Below are 26,339 nucleotides of genomic sequence, written 5' to 3'. Positions count from 1 at the left end.
GCGAACAGGGTCAAATTCCAGAGCTGTCAGCTGGTGTCTCCCTGTGGGTGGCTATTTAGGGAAGGGAGCTTCATTCCTGAAGCAGACAGACTGGCTGTCACTGACAGACGAATCCAGGAAAGAGGCAGCCCAGAGCCAAAGCCCAGCACAGGTAGCCAGGCCAGAGAAGAGGCCCAATGGAAGCACAAGGTCAGCCAGCCTAGCTGCTCCTGGCTTCCCCTGTATCCTGTTTCCAGCCCCTCACCTACAGACCACAGACCGAAGGGTCGCCGAGCAGGACCCTGCCCCTGTCTCGGGCATATCCCTACCTCCTCCACCTCCCATCATCAAGGATCACTGACTAAGCAGGGCACTGTTTGTTCTCAGCAGAGGACTCGGCCTGAATTATGGCCCTGGGTGCCGGCTGGTACAGCTGATGGGGCGGCCGGCGCTAAATCTTACAGCATTAGCCAGCTGTTGCCCTGCCATTCTAGGCCTGAGCAGGCAGAGTCTTTAGATTTCTCCTTTTCCTTTTCATTCTCCAGCCTCAGCTTTGCAGGGACCTGCAGTCTCTGGGGGTGTTACTCTCTGCTCCAAATACTGTGCTTTATGCAGAGAGAATCCCAAGTTGGGTACCGAAAAGCTAAAACTCCCAGCCTTCAGTTGGCTGATATAGAAAATGTGGACTTTCAGGGTATGTGTGTTAGCCTAAGGGAGTTTATCACTGTTGTCATTTGTCCTTCGTTCTCCAACAGGACCGTGACATGTGAGTGAGCTGGAGCTGGACGAGGGAGGGCTGGGCAAGGTCACCTGCCTCAGTTCCCCCCCCAGAGCCATCAGGGTCCAGTAGCCAATTATAGATCAAGACAACTAGAGATGGTCCCAAAGAAATGGGAGACCTTGCTTTTTTAAGCTAAAGTCTTCAATAGGTCTCAGTTTGACTGAGGCAACACCCATTCAGTGGTTAAGGCTAGATAGGAAATGAGGCAAAGAATCTCCTCATTCATCTAGTCCAAAACAAACAAACAAACAAAAAAAAAAAAAAAAAAAAAAACCCTAAATAAAAAAACAAAAATGAATGAATCTGAGAGGGAAAGCAGAAATAACTGTTACTTACATTCAATCCTTAGAATCAATTTAGTCAATATGAACAGGAGCTGAGAATGCATTAAATCGCAGAGGCAGGAGGAAAACCCCCAAAATAGAGGAAGAATAAAACTTAATGCTGCATACACTGTTAGATATATTTACTGTCTCGATTGGTATTGCTAAACTGGTTTTCCTTCTTAGAGAGGAGATTCACTGAAGGTATGCATAGGTAATTTCCTTCTTTCTATAGAAGTGGGGGCCTACAGATGAGGAATGCTGCATACACTATTTGATATATTAACTGGGTTGATTGGTATTGCTAAACTTTTTTTTTTTTTTTTTTTGTTAGAGAGGAGGACTCACTGAGGGTATGTATGGATAATTTCCTTCTTTATATAAAGGTGGGGGCCTACAGATGAGGAATGCTGCATACACTATTAGATATATTCACTGGGTTGATTGATATCATTGAACTGGTTTTCTTTGTTAGAGAGGAGATCTCATTAACAGTATGGGTATGTTTAAAAAAAAAATCAATAAAACTTATTAATTATAAATTTATAAAAATGAATTTCCTGGCGGACCCTACAAAATTGAGACAATTAAATCACACACAGGATAAATGGCGGTGAGCTACCCAGAAGACTGCGGCTTTAAGCTTTTGCACATTCAGCAAAGCATCTCCTCCTCTGAGATCAGAACTCATTGTGCACACGGGGAAGGGAAGCAGGAAAGGCACAGCCTGCTCAGCCAGAGCTCCGAATGGAGCCCACTTTGGGTGGAAAGGTTCAATCTCAGAGTTCTTCCCACCGGGCATTAGTGGGCATATCTGTCTATGGTTGCCAGAGTAGGGTTTGCTCTTAATGCAACAACATACCCTTCTTTCAGAGATCTCAGCCCTCTCCAAACCGCTTCGGAATGCTCCATTGCCCTCGGCAGCTCCTGAGAAGCTCAGCTTCGGCTCCTGGGACAGACACCCCTTGCCTGGATGCCCCTGATACGCAAGGGAGGGACATGACTGGGACCTTAGTGTGCCCAATGTTCCAGTTAAGAGCCCATTCTTTCAGTCAATGCCCTTAATTAGAAAACCATTGAGTACTCTCCTCCCCATTAGTCACCGAAGGAAACTTTCCAAGCGTTACCTTGACCTAAATGTTTCTCCACACTACCTTCTATTCAGAGGCCCAAACGACTCAACCTTGGGGGGGAATGGCTCACTTTCAGAGGGCTGGCATCCATGATCATCAATGTGGTCAATGGACAGAAGAGTGGGGGGGCTAGGGTCACAAATCCTGCCCCGACCCAGCAGATGGGTGACCTCTTGGAGCCAAGGGCAGCTCGGAGACTTTTTAACTCTGTTACTGACGGCCTGCCAACTTGGAACACTTTGACATTTTAGGAAGCAGTTATATAGATGTAATAAAAGTGTTTAATTTTTAAAGAACGAAAAAAAAGTTTTCTACTTTTAAGCAGTTCTAAAATAGGCTAAAATAAGAATCTAGTTATTTCTTTCTCCAGTTTCTCTTTAAAATATTCTCTTCATAAATAAGAAAAACCACCACCCTATTCCCATACCAGTATTAGAGGTGGGGGATTAGGGGTGTGGAACGTTGTATTTGCTGTCAGACTCAAGGTATTGGTTAGTTTGGCTACACTGCCTCTTCCCCCCCCCCCCACTTCTGCTCATTGGGCAGGGCAATGGGGGAGGAATATATTCAGGAATGAAGATGATATAAAAAGAAGAGTTAGGAATAAATTTTTTAAATTTAGAAAGAAAGAAATCCCTAGTTAATATGACAAACCACTGGAAACAGCCAGAGGTAGAGAGTGAACAATGGCATAAATCCCGTGAAAAGCCCAGAAGGTGAGCATCGGCAAGGTCCCAGCTGCTAGTCAAGTTAACCATGCCCAAAAAGAATCCCCACTCTTAACATTTGGGACAAGGGAGAGGTCAATTAGTTCAGAACCAAAGTGGGAAAAGGATTGAAGCATTACATACAGATTTTGAACTGCAAGGGACCTTAAAGATCATTCATTTAACAGAGAGGGAAACTGAGGCTCAAAGTGGAGAAGTGACCTCTGCATGAAGTCTTGCCTGATGCTCACGCCACCCTTCCCAAGCTGCTGTGTCTTTTTTCTATTTATTCACTTGATATTTGTGCCAGCCAGCCAGCCATAAATTTCTTGTCTTCCCCTTTAGAATATATGCTCCAGGTGAGTAGAGATTTCATTCTGTGTGCCTGATTCCCCAGAGACTAGCTGTGGCACATAATGGGTGCTGAACACGGGCTTGCCGATTGACTGCCCAGAATCATCTAGATAGCCAACAGCACTGCCGGGATTTGAATACAGACCTTAGAATTGTATCTAGGTTCTTTCCACGATCAAAGTGATGCCATCTGAGAAACTCAGCATAAAAAGGGGGAAAAATCTGTCTCCTGTCTCTCCTTGAAAAATTGTGGGGAGATGTTTATTCAGAGAGAACTTCTCACTGACAGACACAAGGTAGGTATCCAAGTGTCAGACAATTGGGCTCATGGCCTGCCAGAGGGGACCACTTCCTATGGGGAGAAGGGATATGAGAGATGGCGGACAGGCAGGAGCTGCTGAGCCCCAGATGGACATCCGGATCGCTCCAGCACTGACACAGAGAGATCCAGCGACTGAGACGCAAATAGATAGATCCCCTGGGTACGGACTTTCTGCTCTCCTGAAAAGCTAGATTTGTGCTACATGAACATGGGGGTGGGGGGTAAAGAGACAGAACAGGGACACACAGCGAGAGACAGACAGACAACAGAGATGCAAAGGTGGAGATAGACAGAAAGAGACAGAGAAAGAAAGGGGGAGAGAGAGAGAGGCAGGCAGACAAAAAGAAGACAGAAAGAGAAGGGGAGGGGGAGAGAGGAGGAGAGAGATGACGAGAGAAACTAATAGAGTGAAATAGCAGCAGACAGGGCAGAGAAGTGGTGAGAGACAAACCCAATGAAAAAATTGAGAGACCAGCAGACAGAGGAGGGGAGGAGGAAATGGGGAAAGAGAGAGACCGAGATGGAGACAGAAACAGAGAGGAAAGACCCAGAGGGAGAGAAACAGTTAGAGGGAGGAGAGGTAGAAAGGCAGAGAGAATGGGACAGAAATCCAGCAGCTTTGAGACCCAGACACATATATATAGAGAGATCAAGTCAGAGATAGAGAAACGGAGACAGACAGATGAAGGAGAGACGCAGAGGCCGGCAGGCAGAGAAGACCAAGCCCAAGAGAGAGCACATGCTGAACTTTTCTATGCAAGGAGACACTGTTGCCAGCAGGCCAGGACAAAAGGGAGTTTTAAAGCAGAGACAATCTGGAACCAGATAGGACACAATTTAATGAACATTCCAAGGTCAGATAAAAGAGACAGAGACCTAAGCATGAGTGTGTGTGTGTGTGTGTGTGTGTGTGTGAGAGAGAGAGAGAGAGAGAGAGAGAGAGAGAGAGAGAGAGAGAGAGAAAGAGAGAGCGAGTTTGTGTATGTGTATGTGACCCAATTGTTCCTTCAGTTTTACTAACTCAGCTCCCATAAGCTGCTGGGAGAGCTCTTCTCCCTCTCACTTCAAACCCCTCCATTCCAGCAAGTGACCACCCAACCAGTCTCCCCAGGCACTACCCATTTCAAGCCAGACTCAATCAGCAGCTGTCCTGTCAGGGGAGATGAGCTATTCTCTCTCTGCTCCCCTCCGGGCAGACGCCGCAGATCAGATTACCAGGGCCCTGGGTTCCGCAGAGACTGGGGTGCTCAGAACAATCAAGACATCACGGAGCTTCCCCCCTCCCTTCCTCTGAATTCTGGGTTTGGGCCTTGAGGCTCTATTGTGGGCAGAAGCAGAGCACCCATGTGATATAACGCTTTCCTTTTAGAGAGGAAGAAACGAGAAGGATTCACCCAAGATCCTATAGATAGAGAGGGTGGCTGAGCAGGGCAGGAATTGCTATTCCTAAATCTCAATGTTCTTTTCACCACAACACCAGGTGCATGACCCAAGAGAGCCCTTAGTCACCAAAAATAATCCAAGACAAGTTGGGTCTGCACACCCTGTCCTCTACCAGGCCTCCCTGCATCTCTGCACAACCCCCCCCTTCTGTTTCCCTACGCTGGATATTTCCCTGACCACCTTCTTGTTGTAATGTTCCCCTTCCTCATCTGCAAATCCCAACTAAAATCCCACAGTCGGGAAGAAGCGTTTCCCAGTCTCTGTAACGCCACTGCCTTCACTCTGTTAATTCCCTCCCATTTCCTCTGTCTGTGTTTTGGAACACAACACTTCGAATATCATCTCCATTAGACTGTAAGATCCTCAAGGGGAGGGACTATTTTTTGCCTCTGTATCCACAGCACTTGGCACACAGTAGGCACTTAATTGAACACTTGTTGGCTCACTGATTGCATGGGTCCACAGACAATGGATGTGTCACATACCCTCTCTCCTTAGAGCCTCCTTCCAAAGACTAGGCTCCCAGGACAGTGAGGAAAGCAAGACTGGAAACAGACAAAGGAAAGGGAGAGGCTGGGTCTTCAAGGAGGACATGATGGGGTGGTTACAGAGCTGGATCCGGAGTCAGGAAGGCCTGGCTTTGCATCCTGTCTCGGACATTTCTAACTAGTGTTACCCTGGACAAGTCACTTAACCTGCCTGCCTCAGTTTCCTCCAGAGCTGTTGTGAAGATCAAATGAGACACATATAAAATGCTTCACCAATCTTCAGGTGTTCCATAAATAGGAACTATCATCTCCATCCTCAAGTATTTGAGCATCTGTTACTCAAAAGAGAGATTAGCTTTGTTCTGCTTGGCCCCATAACAGAGAAGCAGGAGCACGGGGGAGAAATTGCAAAGAGGCAAAATTTTGGCTTGAGATAGACTCAGACTTTCTGACTATGAGTGTTGCCCAAAGATGGAGTGGCTTCCTGGGGTTATGGCAGCCCCATGCCTTAGCTATTCCATCAGTGGCTGGATCCCCCTGGGGGAGGGTTAAAGGAGATTCTTGGCCTCTGAGCCACAGGCCAAATCTGGGGTCGTGGCCAGATTCAGGGACTGCATTTTCTCTGTGCACGACACGGCACTGTACCCTGCCCTGGATACAGTGGGGAGAGGTCTAGAAGTACTTAACAAGGACAGGGAGAGGGAAGGAAGGGGAAAGGGAAGGTAGGAAAGAGGGAGAATGGGAGGGAAAGAGGGAGAGAGAATGAGAAGGAGGGAAGGAAAATGGAGGGGAGAAGAAAGTAGGAAAAAGAAAACAGGAAAAGAAAGGGAGAGAGAGAGGAAGGGGAGGGAAGGAAAGAAGGAAAAGAAAGAAGGGGAGGGAAAGAGGGAGGGAAGGAGGGAGAGGAAGGAGGAAGAGAAGAAGAGAGGGAGGTTGGGAGGGAAAGGAAGGAAGGAGAGCTAGAGGATGGAAAACAGGGAGGAAGGGTGGGAAAGAGGAAGGGAGAAGAAAGGTGGAAAAGAAGGAGGGAAGAACAAGAGAGGGAGAGGAAGGAGGAGGAAGATAAGGGGAAGGAGGGAGAGAGAAGACAGAGACAGAGACAGAGACAGAGACAGAGAGAATGTGCACAGGCCAGGAAGCAGAGAGAAGCTCCACAGCTTCATTATCCACAGCCCTGCATGACTCTCACCCACTCCAGGGGCTGAGTCACCCTGCCTTTGTGGCTGAGGTCCCCTAGTAGACAATAGCACAAGGATATCAGCCTTGAGGCCCAGCCCCGAAAGCCCCCAAACTGGACGATCCAGCCCCGGTACAAGCCGTCAGTGTGGCCATTGCTAACCGCCTGCTCACGAGGACAGAGAGAAAGCCCAGCCATGTTCAGGATTGCAGACTGCCTTCAGGCCTTGGCGCCTCCACCAATGGATCCCAACAGAACCCACGTGAAGACTAAAATAGGCGCCCAGGGAGCCGGGAGGTAGAAGCAGCCAGGCCTGGCTACACTGCTATTCTCACCGAATCTGCCAAGGCAGCCCATCCCTGCTTTAGGAAACAGGGACGGCCCAGCCCGGAGGCTTAGGGGACCAGGATAAATCACGGACTCACGACCCAAGAAAAGCATTTGAGAGTCACCGGATGACTTTTCCCTGAAAATGGAGATCCAACACTAACACATACGTACCTTATTGGATGTAAACTAACAGGGAGTCCCAGAGGTGTCTCAAACTCAGCACTTCTGAAAGACGGCTCATTATTTTTCCTCCCAAACCCAATTCGCTTCCAGGCCAGTTGGGAGGCTCAGTGGATAGAGCACTCTGTCTGGAAGCAGGAAGATCTGAATTCAAAGCTCTCTAGTTGTGATGTTAGGCTTAGCCTCTGCTCTGTCTCAGCTTCCTCAACTGTAAAATGAAGGCAATAACAGTATCTTCCTCTCAGGGTTATTGTGAAGGCTAAATATATATACATATATATAAAATTTTTTTTTTTTGCTGAGGCAATTGGGGTTAAGTGACTTGCCCAGGGTCACACAGCTAAGAAGTGTTAAGTGTCTGAGGTGACATTTGAACTCGGGTCCTTGAATTCAGGGCTGGGGCTCTAGCCACTGCACCACTTAGCTGCCCCTAAAATGAGATATTTGTAAAGCCTGTGAAACATAGTAGGCACTATAGAGTACAGCTAGGTGGCGCCATAGTGCAGAGGACATCTTTCTGAGTTCAAAAATAGCCTTCAACACTCCCTAGCTGTGTGACCGTAATTAGTTAACTTCATCCTGTTTGCCTCAGTTTCCTCATCTGTAAAATGAACTGGAGAAGCAAATGGCAAACCATTCCAGCACCTCTGCCAAGAAAACTCCAAGTGGGGTCACAAAGAGATGGACATAACTAAAAAGATGAAATACCACAACAAAGACACTATAGAAATCCCCGTTCTCTTCTCTTCTTAAATTCTATACTGTTGTTCAGGACACATTTCACACTTCAATCCATCCTCCATATGATTATCAAGTGACATTCTTGCAGATGTCATCCTCTGCTCACTAAGCTCCATGGCTCCCTATTACTTCTCTCATCAAGACATATGTCCCCATTTGGTGTTGAATTCTTCAGAGCCTTCCCAGCCTTCCTTCCAGCCTCATTATACAGTTGAGGCTCTCTGGTTCTGCCAAACACTCCACCTGCCATCTCACCTTTTGGAAAACCCCCAGTTTCCATTAAAGCTCATCTCTTCCATGAGACCCTTTCAGATTCCCCAGCTGTGACTGTCTCCCAAATTACCTTGCATGTGCACAAGTGCACGTCTGCTTGTCCCTGTGCCACCATGCTCTGTATTTATGTGTTTATCTCTTTGTCTCTGAATCTCTCTTGGTGACTTTGTCTCTCTCTTAATCTCTGTTTCTGTCTCTTACCTTCTCTTTTCTCTCCCTCTCTCTCTGTTTTTCTCTTTGTCTCTCTGTGTGTCTGTATCTGTCTCTCCCTCTTTCTCTCTCTTTCCCTCTTTGTCTCTCTGTGTGTCTGTATCTGTCTGTCTGTCTCTCTCTCACACACACACACCCACACACCATCCTCATTAGAATACAGACTCCTGAAGGGACTATTTCCTTAATTGTATCCTCAGCACTGTGCCTGGCACATAATAGCCACTTAATAAATGCTTGTTACTTGACTAATATCATGCTTTAAAACGTTTAAATTGTTTTCCATACAACGCTGTCTTTGAACATCACAATAGTTCCGGAGGTAAGCCTTATAGTTAGTATTATCCTCATTCCATAGATGAGGAAATTAAGGTTGAGAAAAGTTAGGTCGCTTGTCTGTGATCATCAACCACTTTTAAGTGTCAGAACTGAGATCTGACGCCAGTTCTTCCCATCTCTTAAATCATTGCTCCACCCTCCTCTCACTAACCTCTTTTGGTTGCTTCTAAACTCTTTTTTCTTTTTTTTTTCACTACCAAACTCTGAGACCATGGTACCTTCCCTTTCCAGTCATCTACACTCTTCTTAGCTCCATCAATCTGGTCTTTGCCCTCATCACTCTGTTGAAATTGCATTCACTAAGTTCTCAAAGACCTGCTTGTTAAGATCCTCCACACCTAATTTGTGACCAAAAAACTGGAGCTTATTATTGAACATGAAATAGATAATTTTGATTATATTAAGTTTTATACAAACAAAACTAATGCAGACAAGATTAGAAGGGAAGCCATAAATTGGGAAAACATTTTTACATTCAAGCATTCTGATAAAGGCCTCATTTCTAAAATATAGAGAGAATTGACTCAAATTTATAAAATTTGAGCCATTCCCCAGTTGATAAATGGTCAAAGGATATGAACAATTTTCAGATAAAGAAATGGAAACCATTTCTAGTCCTATGAAAAGGTGCTCTAAATCACTATTGATCAGATAAATGCAAATTAAGACAACTCTGAGGTACCACTACACACCTCTCAGATTAGAAAAGATAATGATGAATGTTGGAGGGGATGTGGGAAAACTGGGACGCTAATGCATTGTTGGTGGAATTGCAAACTGATCCAACCATTCTGAAGAGAAATTTGGAACTATGCTCAAAGGGTTATCAAACTGTCCATTCCCTTTGACCCAGCAGTATTTCTAATAGGCTTATATCCCAAAAAGATCTTATAGGAGATGCCTATCCATTGGGGAATGGCTAAATAAGTTATGGTATATGAATATCATGTAATATTACTGTTCTATAAGAAATGATAAGCAGGGGGGAAAAAAGAAATGATCAGCAGGATAATTTCAGAGATGCCTGGAGAGACTGACATGAACTGATGCTAATGAAATGAGCAAAACCAGGAGATCATTGTACATGATAATAGCAAAATTATACGATGATCGATTCTGATGGATGTGGCTCTCATCAACAAGATGATGATTCAGACCAGTTCCAATGGTCTTGTGATGAAGGGAGCCATCTGCACCGAGAGAGAGGATTAGGGGAACTGAATTTGGATCACAACATAGCATTTTCACCATTTTTGTTGTTGTTTGTTTGTATTTTATTTTCTTTCTCATTTTTTTCCTTTTTGATCTGGTTTTTCTTGTGCAGCAAGATAATGTATGCATATGTTGGTTTTAATATATATTTTTACCAAGTTTAACATATATTGGATTACTTGTCATCTAGTTGAGGGAATGGGGGAAGAGGAGGAAAAATTAGAACACAAGGTTTTGCAAGGGTCAGTGTTAAAAAAATTATCCTTGTATATGTTTGGAAAGTAAAAACTTCAATTTAAAAAATAGACAAAAAACCCAAAATTTAAAAAAACATATATATCCTCCACAACCCATCTTTTTCCAGGTCAATCTCTAGGCCCCCTTTTTTTTGATTACCTAAACTCCTTCCTCAGCTTCTCCAATAATACACTTTTCTGGATTCTGGGGCACTTCTTCAATTGTTCCTTCTCTATCATCTTTGTGGCTCCTCTTCCTCCTCATTAGTGGGGAAGAGGCCAGGGGAAGAATTAACTCCACGATTGTTCTTTTGGGTCTTTCACTTTTCTCCATTCTCTCTTCCTCAACAATCTCATCTAGGTCACCCAGTGGATAACCTCATCTCAGACACTCACTGAGTGACTCTGAGAAAATCACTGTACTTCTGTCTGCCTCAGTTTCCCTAACTGGAAAATGGGGATAACAACAGCCCCATCTCTCAGGGATGTTGGGAGAAGGCCAATGTCTGGATGTTGTCTTACATGATCACACAAATTTGTTACAAGTTGGGCAACATGGTCTGAGCTGAGTGTCAGTAAGATTATTTGGGCACTTTTGGGGGAAGGGATGGATTGGAGAAAGGAAGAGCTAGAACACTGGGATATCATGTGGAAGACCACGTTGGCCATTCAGGTAAACAGGGACAATAAAAATCAATGCTCCTTTTCCTAGTAATCCTGCCAAAGATGGCGCTCATAATCCCAATAAAATTGTGTAAGGCCACAGACAGGCCCACATCAAAGCCTTTCCAAGTCAGTCATTAAGCTGTTGCCTGAATTGTCAATTAAACCCAAAGTCAAGCCTTCAAGAGCAAAGACCTAGAACTGGCTGAAGCCACACCAGCTTATTCCCCAGTGCAGGAGGAAAGAGCCTTTGTCTGTATTGGCTAAAAATTGATGCAGAAAGAGATTAAGTGACTTGTCCAGAGTGACGAAGCTAATAGGTGACTGGAGTTGGATTAGAACTCAGATAGAGCCAGCTAGCTATCTAATAATAATTTGCTAGTAAACCATTGCCCAGGAGATGCGCTTAGGGTTGAACAGTTCAGTTTATTTCTAATGAACATATCATATGAGCTTTAAAAGCTCATATTTAAAAGGAGTCAGGAAGTAGTATGACTGAAGAAAGAACACCGGATCATGAATGAGAGGACCTGAGTTCAAGTTTCTGCCACCTGCCACCATCATGATCTTGTGCCTCAGTTTCCTCATCTATGAAATTCGGGGAAGGACTAATTGGCTTCTGAGTCTAAAACTATGATCCTAGCAAACATTAAATTCTCTACTTCTAAAATTTGGGCTCTGTGTGACCCTGGGCAAGATACTTAACCCCAATGAGACTGTTTTCCCATCTTTAAAATGGAGATGACAGGAGCTAGAGTACTTCCCTCCCTCTCTCATAGGCTCACAAGAAAACTGTATTAAGCACTTGGTAACCTCCACATGCTATGGAAATGCCAGCCATTGTGATCATGTTTCATTTTTTCATCTCTTTCTCACATTATTAGAAGCAGTTAGGTGGGAAAGTAGATAGGGTTTTGTGCTTGAAATTCCAATATCCCCTCTGACCTGAGTTCAAATTTTCCCTCAGAAATTTACTAGCTGTGTGAACCTGGGCAAGTCACTTAACCTCTCTGCCTCAGTTTCCTCATCTGTAAAATGGGAATTAATAACAGTCACCTACTTTGTAGATGCATTCCTTTGGAAAGATCAAATAAGATGTTTGTAAAACATTTTATAAACCTGAAAGTACTCTATAAATGCTGGTTGTTGTTGTTAGTAGTATCTTTTACTATATTTTCATGGAAAGAGCAATGATAGATCAGAAGTCAGAGGATCTGGACTCAAATTCTTTTTTTTTTTTTTTTTTTTTTTTTTTTCTGAGGCTGGGGTTAAGTGACTTGCCCAGGGTCACACAGCTAGGAAGTGTTAAGTGTCTGAGACTAGATTTGAACTCGGGTCCTCCTGAATTCAGGGCTGGTGCTCTATCCACTGTGTCATCTAGCTGCCCCCTGGACTAAAATTCTAATTCTGATACCTTCTCCCATAGCCACTTCTCCTCTGAGTCTCAGTTTCCTTTTCTAGTATCTAAGGTCTCTCCCAGCTCTAAAACAATAATTTCATGATCCTATGATTTCCCTGGGCCTAGTTTCCTTATCTATAAAGTTATTGGACTGGATAGTCCCAGAAGTCTCTTTGAGGTACTGATCTATGATCCCATGATCTCTCTGGGCCTGCTGAAGTACTGATCTATGATCCCATGACCTCTCTTTTTTTTTCTGCTCTGTGGAACAAGTGGGGAATCAACTAAGTGGTTTAAAAGTCCTTTGCAGCTCTGATTCTATGATTTCAGGATGTTAATTGAATGAATGATAGACTTAAGCATTTTAAACGTTACTTGAATAATTTCTTTTCTAAATATATATGTGTGTGTGTGTGTGTGTGTGTGTGTGTGTGTGTGTGTGTGTGTGTGTATGCATATAGATTTCTTACCCTCTTTAGCCCAGCCCTTCTCTGTAAATGAATTCAAAGTCTTCAAGCTCAAGAATTTGAGTCCTTTTTAAGTCCTTTTGAAAACCAGACCTGAAAGTCTCATTTCCCAGCTAGAAGAGAAGGTCTGAGTTAATAAGGGAATTCAGCCAATTTTCTATCCTGTTGGCTTAGTCACTTATACACTCACCTTCTGTAAGAGACTAGCGATTAGCAGAAGGTGGAAACCGAGTCCATGCGGAGTAGTCGGTCAGACAGAGTCAGATGTCTTTCCTTTGAATGACCACACAAAGTCGAGCCCCTCTGGATCAGCAGCTGGCCTCTTCTCTCTGGTGCCCGTTAGATTTGGGCCCATTCCCATCTCTCCTCTCCAACTGGAAGGCATCCTCCTTTCCTTTGCCAGGGGCTGGAAGGCGATGTTCTCTCTGGAGACCTAGCAGGGAAAATTAATAGTTAAAGACCCAGAAGATGGGAATGAAGGAGGAAGAAAGAAGAGGAGGAGGTCCTTGTGGTGGAAAGAGAATCAGGGCACCCCACTGGCCCCACAATCTTGAAGAAATTATATGTCAATTGAAATATCTGCAAACTCCAAGAGTCAGTGGATTTCCTTGGCTTCAGCCCCATTCCCTTTGTTTAGCCTCCCTTATCCCCAAGCCGACAGGAAAGCCAAGTACCAGGGTAGGAAGGGCTGGATGCCATAGCTGTCCAGAATCCCCTCCCTGAGACTTGAATTTGATGCAGAGTAAAGTCAGCAGAATCCCCAAAACAAGAGGCACAAGGCTTTCCATGGAGTAAATAAAAAAGATCAGGATAAGAAAGTTATGGAAAATAATGGAAAACCAAATAAGTTTCCCAGACAATAGATCTGGGAAGCCATTTCCCTCTTCTTGGCAGAGATTTGTGTGTGTGTGTGTGTGTGTGTGAAAGAGAGAGAGAAAGAGAGAGAGAGGGGGGGGGAGAAAGAGAGAGAGAGACACTACTGAGGTAGAATACTGAATTAATTGTCTGATATCATCACCTTAGTGGGTATTTAGACTTAAGAGCTTCTTTCTGTTACAACGATGTCCAATTTCCCCATAGTTCCAGATGTGACTGACCAGTGCTTAGCTAGCACAGTGCCTGGCACATAAAAAATGCTTATTCCTTTCCCCCATTCTGAAAGCTAAATGTGCCAGGAAGAGGTGAAGAACACAGGGCAGAAAGGTGGAAACTACTATGGGAGTCCAGATTCTTCCAAATTCTCCTATTTTTGAAGCCTCTTTATTTATATATATATATATATTTATTTATACACATGTATATACATTTATATATAAATTCACACACATATAATTATTTTTTATTTTGTAAAGCAAATTTTTACATTTGTTTTTAAAACTTTGAGTTCCTGATTCTCTCCCTTCCCTACTGAGAAAGCACATGTAAAGTCATGCAAAACATTTATTTTCCCCTGGGGAGAGCAACTGGGATTAAGTGACTTGCCCAAGGTCACATAGCTAGGAAGTGCTAAGTGTCTGAGGCCATATTTGAACTCAGGTCCTCCTGACATCAGGGGCACCATCTGGCTGCCCCTAAAACACTTCCATAAAAGCCATATTGCCAAAGAAAATGCCTCCAAAATGAGACTTCTTTTATATTTTTCTAAATGAGACTTCTTTAGCAGACTTTGGCTAAGATTTCTCTAAGCCTGAGGATGTTTCTACAGACACTTGTCCTTTCTCATCCTTAAACATCCCTGGTTGAATGTAAACCCCTTGAGGACTGAAGCTCTTTTTCATTGTGCTTCTCCATCCTCAGCCGGGTACTTGGTGGGAGTTTAACAAATACTTATTCAGTTTGCTAGGATTGAAATCACAATAATCTAGGAGGCAAGATTTGTAAATTTTTCATTTATTCCTCAAACAATCGGGGGTCTGTATTATTTGCATTTCTCAGAAGAGGAAACTGAGGTTCAAAGAGATGAATTCAATTAATAATCATTAAGCACCTATTAGGTCTGGCATTTTGCCAAGGCTGGAGATACAAACAGAAGCAAAAGACAACCTCTGCTCTTCCTCAGTGAGGAGGAGTTTACAATCTAACAGGGGAGACAATATGCAAAGAAATATACACAGAGCAAATGCAAGGTTAAATGGGAGATAATTAAGCAAGAGAAGGAATTATGGGATCTTAAGTAATTTGCCTGGGAACCACAATTCTGGGAACTTTGAGAGGCAGGATTTAAAATAGGTCTCAAGGATGGATGCAGTGGATAGAGCACTCGAGTTGGGAGGACTTGAGTTCAAATCTCCACACTTAACCCTTACTAGCTATGTGATCCTGGACAAATCACTTAACCCTAATTGCCTTACTAAAAAAACAACAAAAGATCTCTGAGAAATCCTGGACTTTGTCCACTTGCTTCCATCTACATGGGTGTGGATAGAACCTGGTTATCGTTTTTCTCATTCTTAACTGGTCCTTGGGCATTGAATGGGCAAAGATAAAACTGAAATCTGGGAAATATCTTAATCCAAAAAAGCCAAAGACACTGCATCCTGGGCCATCCCCAATCACTCTGCCTTTTTGTCTTGTTGCTGGACTTCTCTGAAGGAGAGGATGAGGCTGACAACTTTGCACAACTCTGTCTCACTCCAATTCATGCTCAAGTCAAGACCCTGATTTTTGTGGGTTGTTGGCCCTCTTCAAGAACAAAGAATGAACAATGACAACTAAAATAACAAAAAGTCCTATTACACTTACTAGCTGTGTGATCCTGGGCAAATCACTTCAGCCTGTTTTGCCTCAGTTTCCTTACCTGTCAAATGAGCTGGAGAAGGAGATAACGAACCACTTCAGTATGTTTGCCAAGAAAACCACAAATGGGATCACAAAAAGTCAGTTATTCCTAAAATGACTCAGCAGCAATAACATTCCTTCCAGGGTTGTTAATCAATCAATATTTCTTAAGCACTTACTATATAACAGTTGTTCATTTTGGCCATACTGGATTGGTTTGCTATCTCCTTTTCCAGTTCATTTTACAGATGAGGAAACTGAGGCAAACAGGGTAAAAATGACTTGTCTCAGGCAACACAGCTAGGACATTTTACCCACCAGATTGGAATCTTCCTAACTATCCATTGAGTCACCAGTTGCCAATATGTATTAGGTACTGTGCGAAATGCTGGGGATATAAATAGAAATAAAAGTCCCTGCCTTCAATGAACTTACCATCTAATGGGGGAAAACTGTGTAAACACACACACACACACACACACACACACACACACAAGACAATATATGAAAATTACTACATATTACTCTACAATTACTAGCTTGTATTGTTTGATCAAATGAGAAGTTTAAGAGTAGACCAAAACATCGTTTTTAAGACCAGTAGCTCATCTAAGACATCTGTTCTGAGATCAACTCTAATAAGGAATTCTTTCGCCTGGGGCAAAATAGTTGTTGAGGGGAAGGCACCTCATTCTCCAAAGAGTCCTGGAGTTCATAAGCTTGTGGGGAATCACAGGAACCCGGACCATGATGAGGGATCCCTGGAAGAAGAGGGAGGAGGGGCAAGGGAGGAGGGGGCCAGGAGGATGTGAACTCTGATATAGCAGAAGCTTTCTCCTGAGAAAGAAGTGCACTCCTAATTGTTGGCAACCTGGGACAAAGTCCCAGTGCCCTACCCTCGTAATGGCTTATCTATCCTAAATACAAAGTATAACAGATTCCACTGATCACTGAAGGGAAACAAAGCAAAAAGACCCTTAGCTGGATCCGGGATAAGGAGACAAAAAGTCTATTCCTGGCCTTGCCTAATCACCTTCTAAAAGGAGATGTCACATGCCTGGTCTTGAGCCTTACTTTCCCTGAATGAAAAGTGAAGAGAAGAATCCCCTTTCTTTTCTCTTACTTCATAGGAATGTTATGAGACTAAATCAGGCCTTCTGTCTGCAGTGTTAGAAATTCCAGGCATCCTTATTATTATTCTCTTGGCCCCGGGCCTGTATGCCTCAAATTTGGGGTGAAGTCATCTGCTAAGAGCCAACAGAGAAGAAAATCAAGACGGCTTAGTCCATTCTGGGATATCTCCCTTATCTACCCTCCTCCCTACCTCAAAATAGTCTCTCTGGCCTTCCCTCTGATCTAAAAGTAAGAAAAAAAATCTCCTCTTTCTTCCAAGGGCTCCATCTGGCCCCTGAAATGTGGGTATCATGTTCCCAAGGCTTTGGTCCTTGCACTCTGCTTTTCTCAGAAAGTAGCAGCCAGATGACAGACCAGGAGCCATAGGATGGTAGATACTTGGAGACGTTCCTAGTCCTACGCCATCTTTGCAGATGAGGAAACTGAGGCTAAAGAAGGTGAATCAAAGGTCACCTAAGAAATAAGTGGCAAACCCCAATTTTTAACTCCACGTCCAACATGCTTTTCAACCTCCTTTCATTTGGCAGATGAGAGAACAAAAGCCTGGAGAGTTGACAGAGATTAGAAAAAGGCAGACACTAAATTAAAAACCCCAGGCCCCTGATGCTAAATATTGTTTGCATATATAATCCACTTCCTTAGGGAGCAATTAGAAAATATTAAAGAAAACCAAATACATCTAATAGTAAAAACAAAAATATGCAAAAAAAAAAAGTATTTTAAGAAAACATATGACGATGGAAGATTGGACCACGAGATGGAAAGGAACCAGCAAAGAAATGAGATCAGTTATTAAAAATGAGTTTAGCTTTGATTCTCTAATGCCTCAGAGCTCCTGCTGTATTTTATGTATTTATTTGAGCCCAAGAATCAATCGGTTAACAAGCTTTGATTAAACCCCCACTGAGTGCCAAGCTGGAGGCAGTATGTCACTGGGGATAGAGATCCAACTTTGGTGTCTAGAAAGACCCCAGTTCAAGGGCTGGTTCTGATACATTGTATGACCTGGGTCAAATGACTCAACTGGGAAAAGACCTAGCTCAGCATGTGAAGTTCCAGATCCAATTCTTATTGCTACTCCTGTGCATCTGTGTGATGTCTGGGCCTCCTCTAGTAGCCTACAGACTTGACCTTTCAATGGCCCCGGCAGAGGTAGAAGTGTCTCTAGTGGAAGAAATGGAAATGATCTGCATTGGAGTTTTCCCGTACCTATGGAATCACAAGTCTACCTTCCCACCCCAATTGTGTCGAGAACCGTACCAGACTTTGAAAATGCAGAGACAAAAAAGAAAACCTCTGCCTTTCCTATAATAGCTTGAATTCTATCAGGAAAGCAGCATGCATATGGGTAAATTCAAATAAAATAAAATAATAATAATAGCTCACATTTATAGCACACTTCCAACATTTGTACAATCTGTACATGTCATCTCATCTGAAATTACTAAGTGATTTCCAGGGACACAACAGTTGGGGGAATCAGAGATCATGGAGAGGGTATTATCTGAGCTAAGCTTTGGGGGAAGTTAGATGTTCTAAGAGGCAGAGATGAGAAGGGAGGGTATTCCAAGCAAGGAAAACAGCCTGTGAAAAGACAAGGAGGTGGGAGATGGATGGAGGACCAGCAAGAATGCTGGCTTGGCTCTTATATAGCAGGGGTCCTCAAACTATGGCTATGGCAAAATCAGACAGGAAGTGATGTTTGACCTAAACTCGCATTAGCAACCCACACTTCCGGCACTGGGCTGAATTGACGGAGACAGAGTGTCTAGCCCTCCAACAGTCTGAGGAACAGTGAACTGGCCCCCTAATTAAAAAGTTTGAGGACCACTGTTATATAGTATGGCACCTAAGTACAATATTCTGCTCACAGAAGGGGATCAAAAAGTGTGGCAGAAAGCTCGTCTCTGTGAGGGGGGATGACCCCTTTGCATTTGCCACATGCAGCCTAGTTCTTCGAGATCATAGATGCCAAACTGAAAGGGACCTTGAGGTCAGTGAGTCCTATAATTTTAGAACTGAAGAAACAGAGAAAAGTCTAGGGTCTTCCTGACTATCATATATTGCGCCACCTAGCTGTGACTCAGTGTCATAGATCTAGATACAGTGAATTGAGCTCCAGGTCTTAGAATTAGAGATTTGATGAAATTTAACAAGCATTTCAACAGGCCTACTACAGGACAGACTCTGTGCTAAGTATCAGGAAGACCTGAGCTCCAAATTTTGCCTCAAAGACTTACTAGCCACATTACCTTGAACAAAAGTCAGACTCAGTTTCCTCAACTATAAAAATGATAACACTTCCTACCTCCAAGAACTGATCAAAGATAAAATGTATAAAGGAATTTGCAAAGCTTAATGCACCATACCATAGTACACAATGCTACATACATACTATATGATATAATATGTGCATTTGTATGCATATTATAAGACAGCATATGGTACTATGTGTGTGCATATATATATATATATATATATATATATATATATATATATATATATATATATATATATATATATATATATATATATATATACATAATGATATCAGCTATATCCACCATGTTATAGATACAATATTACATACATCACATATAGCCTTGGACTAAATAGTAACTAAGAGACTCTTCACTGGCAGAGGGAGTTACTAAAAGAAACACTCAGCAAACATCGGTTACAGTGTGTCAGGCACTGTGCTAAATATCTCCGGCTACAAAGAAAAGCAAACCACATAGTCCCTGTAATCAAAGAGCTCATAGTCCAATGATCTGCAAACAAAAAGACACAAATCTGATACTCGGTGGTTATTACTCAGTTCCGTTCATGCCCCATTCTTCATGACCCCATTTGAGGTCTTCTTGGCAGAGGCACCGAGTGGTTTGCCATCTCCTCCTTTAGCTCATTTTACAGATGAAGAAGCTGAGGCAGAGTGAAGTGACTTGCCCAGGGTCACACAGCTAGAGTCTGAGGCTGGATTAGAATTCAAGCAGATAACACCAGGTTCAGTACTCTATCCCTGTGCCACGTAAGCACCCTACACAGATGTTATCACATTTTCCAAATTCTGATCATTATAGGGCACACAGTCTCTACCCTGAAACAACTAACATTTTAATGTAAACAAATATTCCCAAGCCTCAAAAACATACACACAAGGACAACAAATATACAGAGCACACATTTGTAAGGAAATATGGAAAAGCCTATACCAAGAAATGCCAAGTGACATCACTTAGTACACATAGAACAAATTTTGTACTTCCTGTGGAGTTTGGGTCATTGAGACACAGAGCTCATGACCTGGAATCAGCATGACCTGAGTCCAAATGTGACCTCGAAATCCGTACTACTGAACCTTGGGCAAGACACTTAACCACCAGCTGCCTCAGTTTCCTCATCTGTAAAGTAGGGATAATAATAGCACCTACATCTCAAGTTGTTGTGAAGCTTATAAAATGTCTTTCAAACTGCTTTAATTTTGACCTATCATGATCAGGGTCACAGATTTAAAAACTAGATGGACGGGACCTGAGGGACAGATGTTCAGAGATCCTTGATTTTATTGGAAATGGACTCAGAGACAAGTAAGGCTTGCTCAGGATCACAAAGCATATGAGTGATAAAGCTGAAACGACGAGACAATTTAGCTCCTACCTTATTTCACCTTTCTCTGTCTCCCCAATGCTTACAGCTAATTTCTTCCCTGAGTCTTCCTAATTCTAATATCTACTCTCTAATGATTATCCTGTCTATATCTTATTTGTATATTGTCCCTGGCCCCTTTAGGCAGAAAGCCCTTTGAAAGGACTCAGTGTCCTTTCTCTGTATCCCTAGCACTTAGCACAGTGCCTGACATACAGCAGGTGCTTAATAAATGTTTTTAATTTTTTTTTTTGACTGAGCTTAGTGCTTGGTGCCTAACAGGTTTTAATAAATGTTTACTGACTTTTTCGATCCAGTTCAAAGCCTGGCAAATAGTAGGTGCTTAATGAATGTTTATTAATGTTTTGATTGAGTTTAGTGCTCCTAATAGGTGCCTAATAAATGTTTTATTGATCGATAAGAAATCCATTAGTCTTATACTGCATACTTGTATATCTGCTTTTGTTTTAACAGTTCAGTTTCTAACTTAAATAACATTTTTTAAAGACAGATAATTGGGCTATCATTAATGCTGTATGCCATGTCAGTGTCACTCTTTTAAAAATACAATTAAAAATGAATTCTCCCTATTTTGCTCCGGCCACTCACAGGCCAGATCCTACTTGGTGCAGCAAACACGAGAGCTTACATTTCTTTCATTTCTAACCAGGATCCCCTTTCTCCCCTCCTTAGACAATCTAGCAATCCCCTGCTTCTTCTTTAAGAATTTTTAGAATATGTTTTCTATTCTATTTGAGAAAAGCAGATTACTCCTTCCCCATTCCTTCTTTGGCACACTGCAGGCCACTTCTTAGGGCGGCAGCAGAGAGTCACCCACTGTGGCTGCCATTCTAATCTAGTAAAAAGATCAGACAGGGCACAATTCTCCCATCGATTGCCTCCTGGCTTCCCAGCAAGGGTCCAGAGTGTCCTCTGCCAGGGCACCCAGGGCCAGCCCAGTTCCACTCAAAGTCACAGCCTCCCTCCCTTCAGATCCTCCTGCCAAGGCCTGGATGAAAACGCTGGAGTTTCCAAACCTCCCTGTTCAGTATTCATCCTGAAGGCAGGAGGTACATTTCTCAGCTACCTACTGTTCCCCTACAACCCCCTCTCCTTTTATTTGCCACAAAACACCAAGTGGACAGAACGTTGTGCCATAGGATGAAATTTAGAAAAAGAAAAAACTGGGCAAAACTAAAAATAAAACCCAGGGACCCCATATCCTGAGAGATTGTTCGATAAAAGAACATCCGGGCTAGGAATGATTCATATAGCTCTCAGGCTATACTACCCTCAGCAGGTATTTAGAGTCCACCATCATATTGGTGTGGAACTCCCAGAAAAGAAACTCCCTCCATGTTGATCTACAACTTGAGATCACAGATTTAGAAGGAGAAGGCACTGCGGGGTCATACACCCCATCTCCTCATATTACAGATGGGGAAACTGAGGCTCAGAGAGATGAAATGACCTCATCTCCAAGGTCACACAGGCAGGGCTACTACGACCAACTCTTCTTCTACTGTCCCCAAGCCAGGGCTTTTCCCCCTGCAATCTTAGAAATGTAGTTTCAGTAGAAACGGAAGGTCAAGTGACTTACCTATAATCACAAAGTTACTCTCATGTTCCTCATCTGTAAAATGGGGAACAATAATACCCTGACTTCTGAGGATCAAATAAATGAATATACAAAAAGGCCTTTGCTGCAGGAAAAGGTAGTTATCACTCCATATTACCAAGAGGCTAAATAATCTGCCCATGATGCTCAGAGAAGTAAGAGGCAGAATTTGAAGTGAGCAGGAAGGAAAAGGAGAATTCTCTTCTCATCCAGTCCCTTCATTTTACAGATGAGGAAAAGGAAACCCAGAGAGCCAGAGCGCTTGGCCAAGGTTACAGGAGTAGAGTCTGGACTTGGGGTTTCTAGGAGGCATTTGGGGTTAAATGACTTACCTGGGGTCACAGCAATACTAGGTGTCTGTGGTCGGATTTGAACTCTGGTCTTCCCTGTCTGCAGGCCCCGTCCTGTCCACCTGGCTGCCCCCTAGACCTGGAGTCTGAATTTCTTACTCCAAATCCCACACTTTTCCTACTGTATCAGCACCTGATCCAAGGCTGGCTTCCCCTCCCTGCTCTCAGAAATGTGCCTCATTCCCACAAAACCCCCACTCCTGGGAACTGCTAAAGATCTCCTCCCATTCTACAGACGAAGGTGAGTGACTTATCCAGGCTCACACAGCCAGCAAGGCTCCTAATTCTGAGTCCCTTTGCAAAGGGCTTCCGTTCGTAGCCCGATTAAACCTGCAGGTTGACCCAAAGGAAGACGGACACACACATAAGTCTCTATCTGGTTTCCCCGCACTGGATACTTTGTAACTGACTGGTGGCCTCCGGCTTCCTCTCTCCCCCGCCCACCCCCGGCCCAGCAGACTCCCGGGCCCCGGGGCCTAGGCAACAAAGCCTTTTGGTTCCCTCCCCTGAAGATCCACCCAGGTCTGCCCAGTGCCTGGGAGAGGCCTCGACAAGCCCAGGCAAGCCCAGGCAGGCCTCCGAAATCAGATTTCCTTTCCCATTTCCCAGGCCCGGGTGCTGAGGCGGGGAGGGGGGGGGGGCTCCCGCCTGCTGTCTGGAGGCCAGGGAAATTCAGGCCGCGGTTTGCCCGGGCCCCAGATGCAAGGAGTGGCGGCTGCTGCAGCTTCCTTGAACCCACTGAGGAAAGCAGCAGCGGGGCGGGGGGGGGGGGGGGCGGGGGGGGGAGGGAGGGGACCGGGGCTGCTGCTGAAAGTGGAAGGAGGCAGGGATTCCTCCAGCCCGGGTCATTGGCGCAGCCAGGCAACCCGCAACCCGGGAGTGATTGGAAAAAGCGAAGCTGGCGAGCGCGAGGAATACTGCAGCAATTACATCACGAAACCACCAGCCCCGAGAAGCCGGGCTCAAGGCACAAGCCATTGATCTGGCCGGGCCCGGCGGAGCCCACTCACGGCCGCTGGCCCGGGCCCAGCCGCTGCAGCCTCTCCAGCTTCCCCCCCTCGGGCCCGGCGGTTTGGCGGCCCGCGGGGCGCCCGGCTCCTCCGCTCCTCGCACCTGGACTCCCCGGGCAGCCCGCGCGCCCTGCTCCCCACCTCCCTCCCGCACGCTCCCGCCGCTCCCCGGCCCCTTCCCACTGCGGCCGATCGATACCTCGGGCCGCGGCCCCAGACTCCGCGGCTGCAGCCCGCCGGCTTCCCCGAGCCCCCATCCCACCCCGAGGTCTGCGCAGCGGCGGCCGCAAGAGGGGAAACAAGATTCTCAGAAGAAAAAACCCTTAAGTTTTCCAAAAGTGCTCCACCGCTTTTTTTTTTTTTTTTTTCACTAGGAAAAGGGGGGAGAGAAAAGGAGCCTCAAGTTTTCCCTTTAAAAACTACTCTTTCCCTATTCATTTTCCCAGCAGTCTGGAAGGGAAATGGCTAAAGAATGAGGTCCCGTAAAGAGCTTCGCAAACCTTAATGTGCAACATTATTCGCATCTAGTAATAGTAGTAGTGACCGGGGGAGGGTAGCCCAGACCTGCGGTGCACACGTTTAATGGACGCCCCGGAAAGGAAGAAAATTGACTCCAAGGCCAGTTTGGGGGATTATCCCCAGCACAGTTTCGGGCATACCATAGGTGCTTAATAAATGCTTGTTTCTTTCTCCGACTCCAGTCAAAGGAAAGAAAAAGTAAGAACACAAGGCACTGAACAGAAAAGGGTCGCAGAGGTTAAGTCCTCAGCCCCGAGGTTTTATGGGGGGAGGAGGAGGTCTGGAGAGGTTAACGAGTGGCCCGAGTTCACCCGCCTCGGATTTGAACCCGCCGTCCCGGAGAGTTGCCCACCTCCGGCCAGCCCGGCTTCACCGCCCCGGTTCTGAACGAAGCCTAGCCCAGGGAAGTTCGGAGCGAGGGGAGGAGGAGGGGTTTCGGAGAGAGGCCCGGGCCCGGCTGCGGCAGGATGCCTCGCTCCCTCCTCCCCCAGGTGAGAGCTCCCGAGGGAGCGGGCCGGGGGGGGGGGGGAAGAAGAGGGGGGTTGGCCATGCCGGCCGCTGCCCACCACCCCGCCGCGGTCGGGGACCCGGCAGCTTACCCGAGCGGGCGCGCGGAGCTTGGGGCGCGCGGGGCTTCCTCCGGGGCCGGGGTCGCTCGGGAGGCGGAGGGGGCGAGCGGCAAAGTTGAGCGGCTGGTGCAGTGGCCGCCCGCACACAATGACACGCTCGGGCAGCTCGGGCTGCGCGAACTGCCCAGCTCAGCAGAGTTCCCCAGTGCCGCAGCCCAGCCTGCAGGAGCGCCGCATCTTAGCATGTGCTGGGACTTTTAAAGGGGAACGCCACCTCTGGGGTGGGGGAAGGGGGAGGACGGAGCTGGAGAGCGAGGGGGGAGGGACGGGGGCAGGGAGAGAGGGGGGAGGGGAAGGGGTAGCTGCGGCCCAAACGGCTTTACAGAAGCTCAAGGGCAGGAGGAGAAGAGCCTCAAGGTTAGGGCCCCTGCTCCCTCCCGGCGCAGTGGCGAGGATCTGGGTTCAAATGTGACTCGATGGCTAACTGCCAGTGGGACCTTAGGCAGTGACTCAACCTCTCGGAGCCCCTCGGAGGGTGGGGGAGGGGACCGGAGGACTAACTCTAAGTCTCTTTAAAATTAAAATTCAAAATTTTTAAATTTCTTTGGCGCTCCCAATTTTTTAGTCTCCTCGCCACCCCACCCCTTTAAACTAGTCCCCAGAGGGGAGCTGAGAAGAGGAACTGGACCCGGGTGAAATTCACCAATTCCGTTCCGGGAGCCTTAAAAGGGAGCCGAGCCTCGTGCCCAGCCTAGGAGAGAAAGCCCAGGTCCCTCCAGGGCACTGACAGTCTAGGAGGGGGCCACAAACTCGGATTTCCTTGCCAACTGCTGGCGCATTTAGCCCTCTGAGTCTCTCCGACTTACTCTTCGTTTATTCTGTAAAAATATTCTGATTCTCTCTGATTTGTTCTTCATTTATTCTCTATAAATATTCTGATTCTCTCTGATTTGTTCTTCATTTATTCTGTATAAATATTCTCTTTCTCTCTGATTTGTTCTTCATTTATTCTGTATAAATATTCTCTTTCTCTCTGATTTGTTCTTCATTTATTCTGTATAAATATTCTCTTTCTCTCTGATTTGTTCTTCATTTATTCTGTATAAATATTCTCTTTCTCTCTGATTTGTTCTTCATTTATTCTGTATAAATATTCTGTATTTATTTATTCTGTATCAATAAATATCTGCAGTGTCTAGTTAGGGAGTGCCTGGTACACAGTAGGTGCTCAATCAATGTGTGTTGATTGGGCAGGTTGAACCATATGTAATGTAGTGCTATTCTGGAGGCCACCCGCAGCAGGGGAAGCAAGAATGCTGAGTTCTAGAGTCGGGAGGGCTGGTCTTTCTAACGGTGGTGACCTTGATCAAATTACTTCAATTCTCTTCTTAGATGAGGGAGAATCAACTAAATGTTCCCTAAGAGCCTTTAAGCTTTTAAACCTGGCTCCCTAGTCTAGGGTAGCTGAGCCAAGCTGATGGAGCCTTGAGAGGTAAGAAATTAGCAAGTCAGGGCATCAAGTCAGGGCATTATGTGAGTAGGTATAATAAAGGCTTTTAAGATTACATGTGGCTGTCCTTGAGTGCGCTACTGGTTATTAAACTATAGATTCAAGAAATCATGGCCAGAGACCTTTGAAGGCCTCAAGAGGAGGTGAGCCGGGTAGAGTTGACACTGCAAAGGTCAGTGGTCAAAGGTACTCTGTTGGGCCTAGGACAGACTGGTAATAGTAACTGCCAGGAGGGCATATTACAAATGGCAAATGTCCACCTGACAATCTATGTGGAGACCCCAGCCCTGGAGAAAACAGGTCTTGACCCTTCCTTGGCGTGTGTGACTCTGGACAAGTCAGGTGAAAAGAGGGTTAATAATGCTTCTGTTGCCTGCCCTACAGGATTGTTGTGAGGGTTTGGTAGAAAGGACTGCAGAAATGGAAAATCTTATTAATAATTCAGTTCA

General features: G+C 45.1%; 1 long non-coding RNA gene across 1 annotated transcript in view; it reads right to left on the bottom strand.

Moving 5' to 3' along the window:
• Positions 1–24,582, bottom strand: part of LOC141564185 (uncharacterized) — a 39,066-nt gene extending 14,484 nt beyond the window's left edge. The window contains exons 1-2 of the long non-coding RNA XR_012488585.1: positions 24,411–24,582; positions 12,948–13,190 (exon numbers count right to left, since the gene is read on the bottom strand). This is a non-coding gene — a long non-coding RNA (uncharacterized LOC141564185). The remainder of the gene's footprint in view (positions 1–12,947; positions 13,191–24,410) is intronic.
• Positions 24,583–26,339: the final 1,757 nt, after the last annotated feature.

This window comes from Sminthopsis crassicaudata, chromosome 3 (assembly GCF_048593235.1).
Source record: "Sminthopsis crassicaudata isolate SCR6 chromosome 3, ASM4859323v1, whole genome shotgun sequence".
NCBI classification, from domain to species: Eukaryota; Metazoa; Chordata; class Mammalia; order Dasyuromorphia; family Dasyuridae; genus Sminthopsis; species Sminthopsis crassicaudata.
This window is presented reverse-complemented; position numbering and strand designations above follow the sequence as displayed.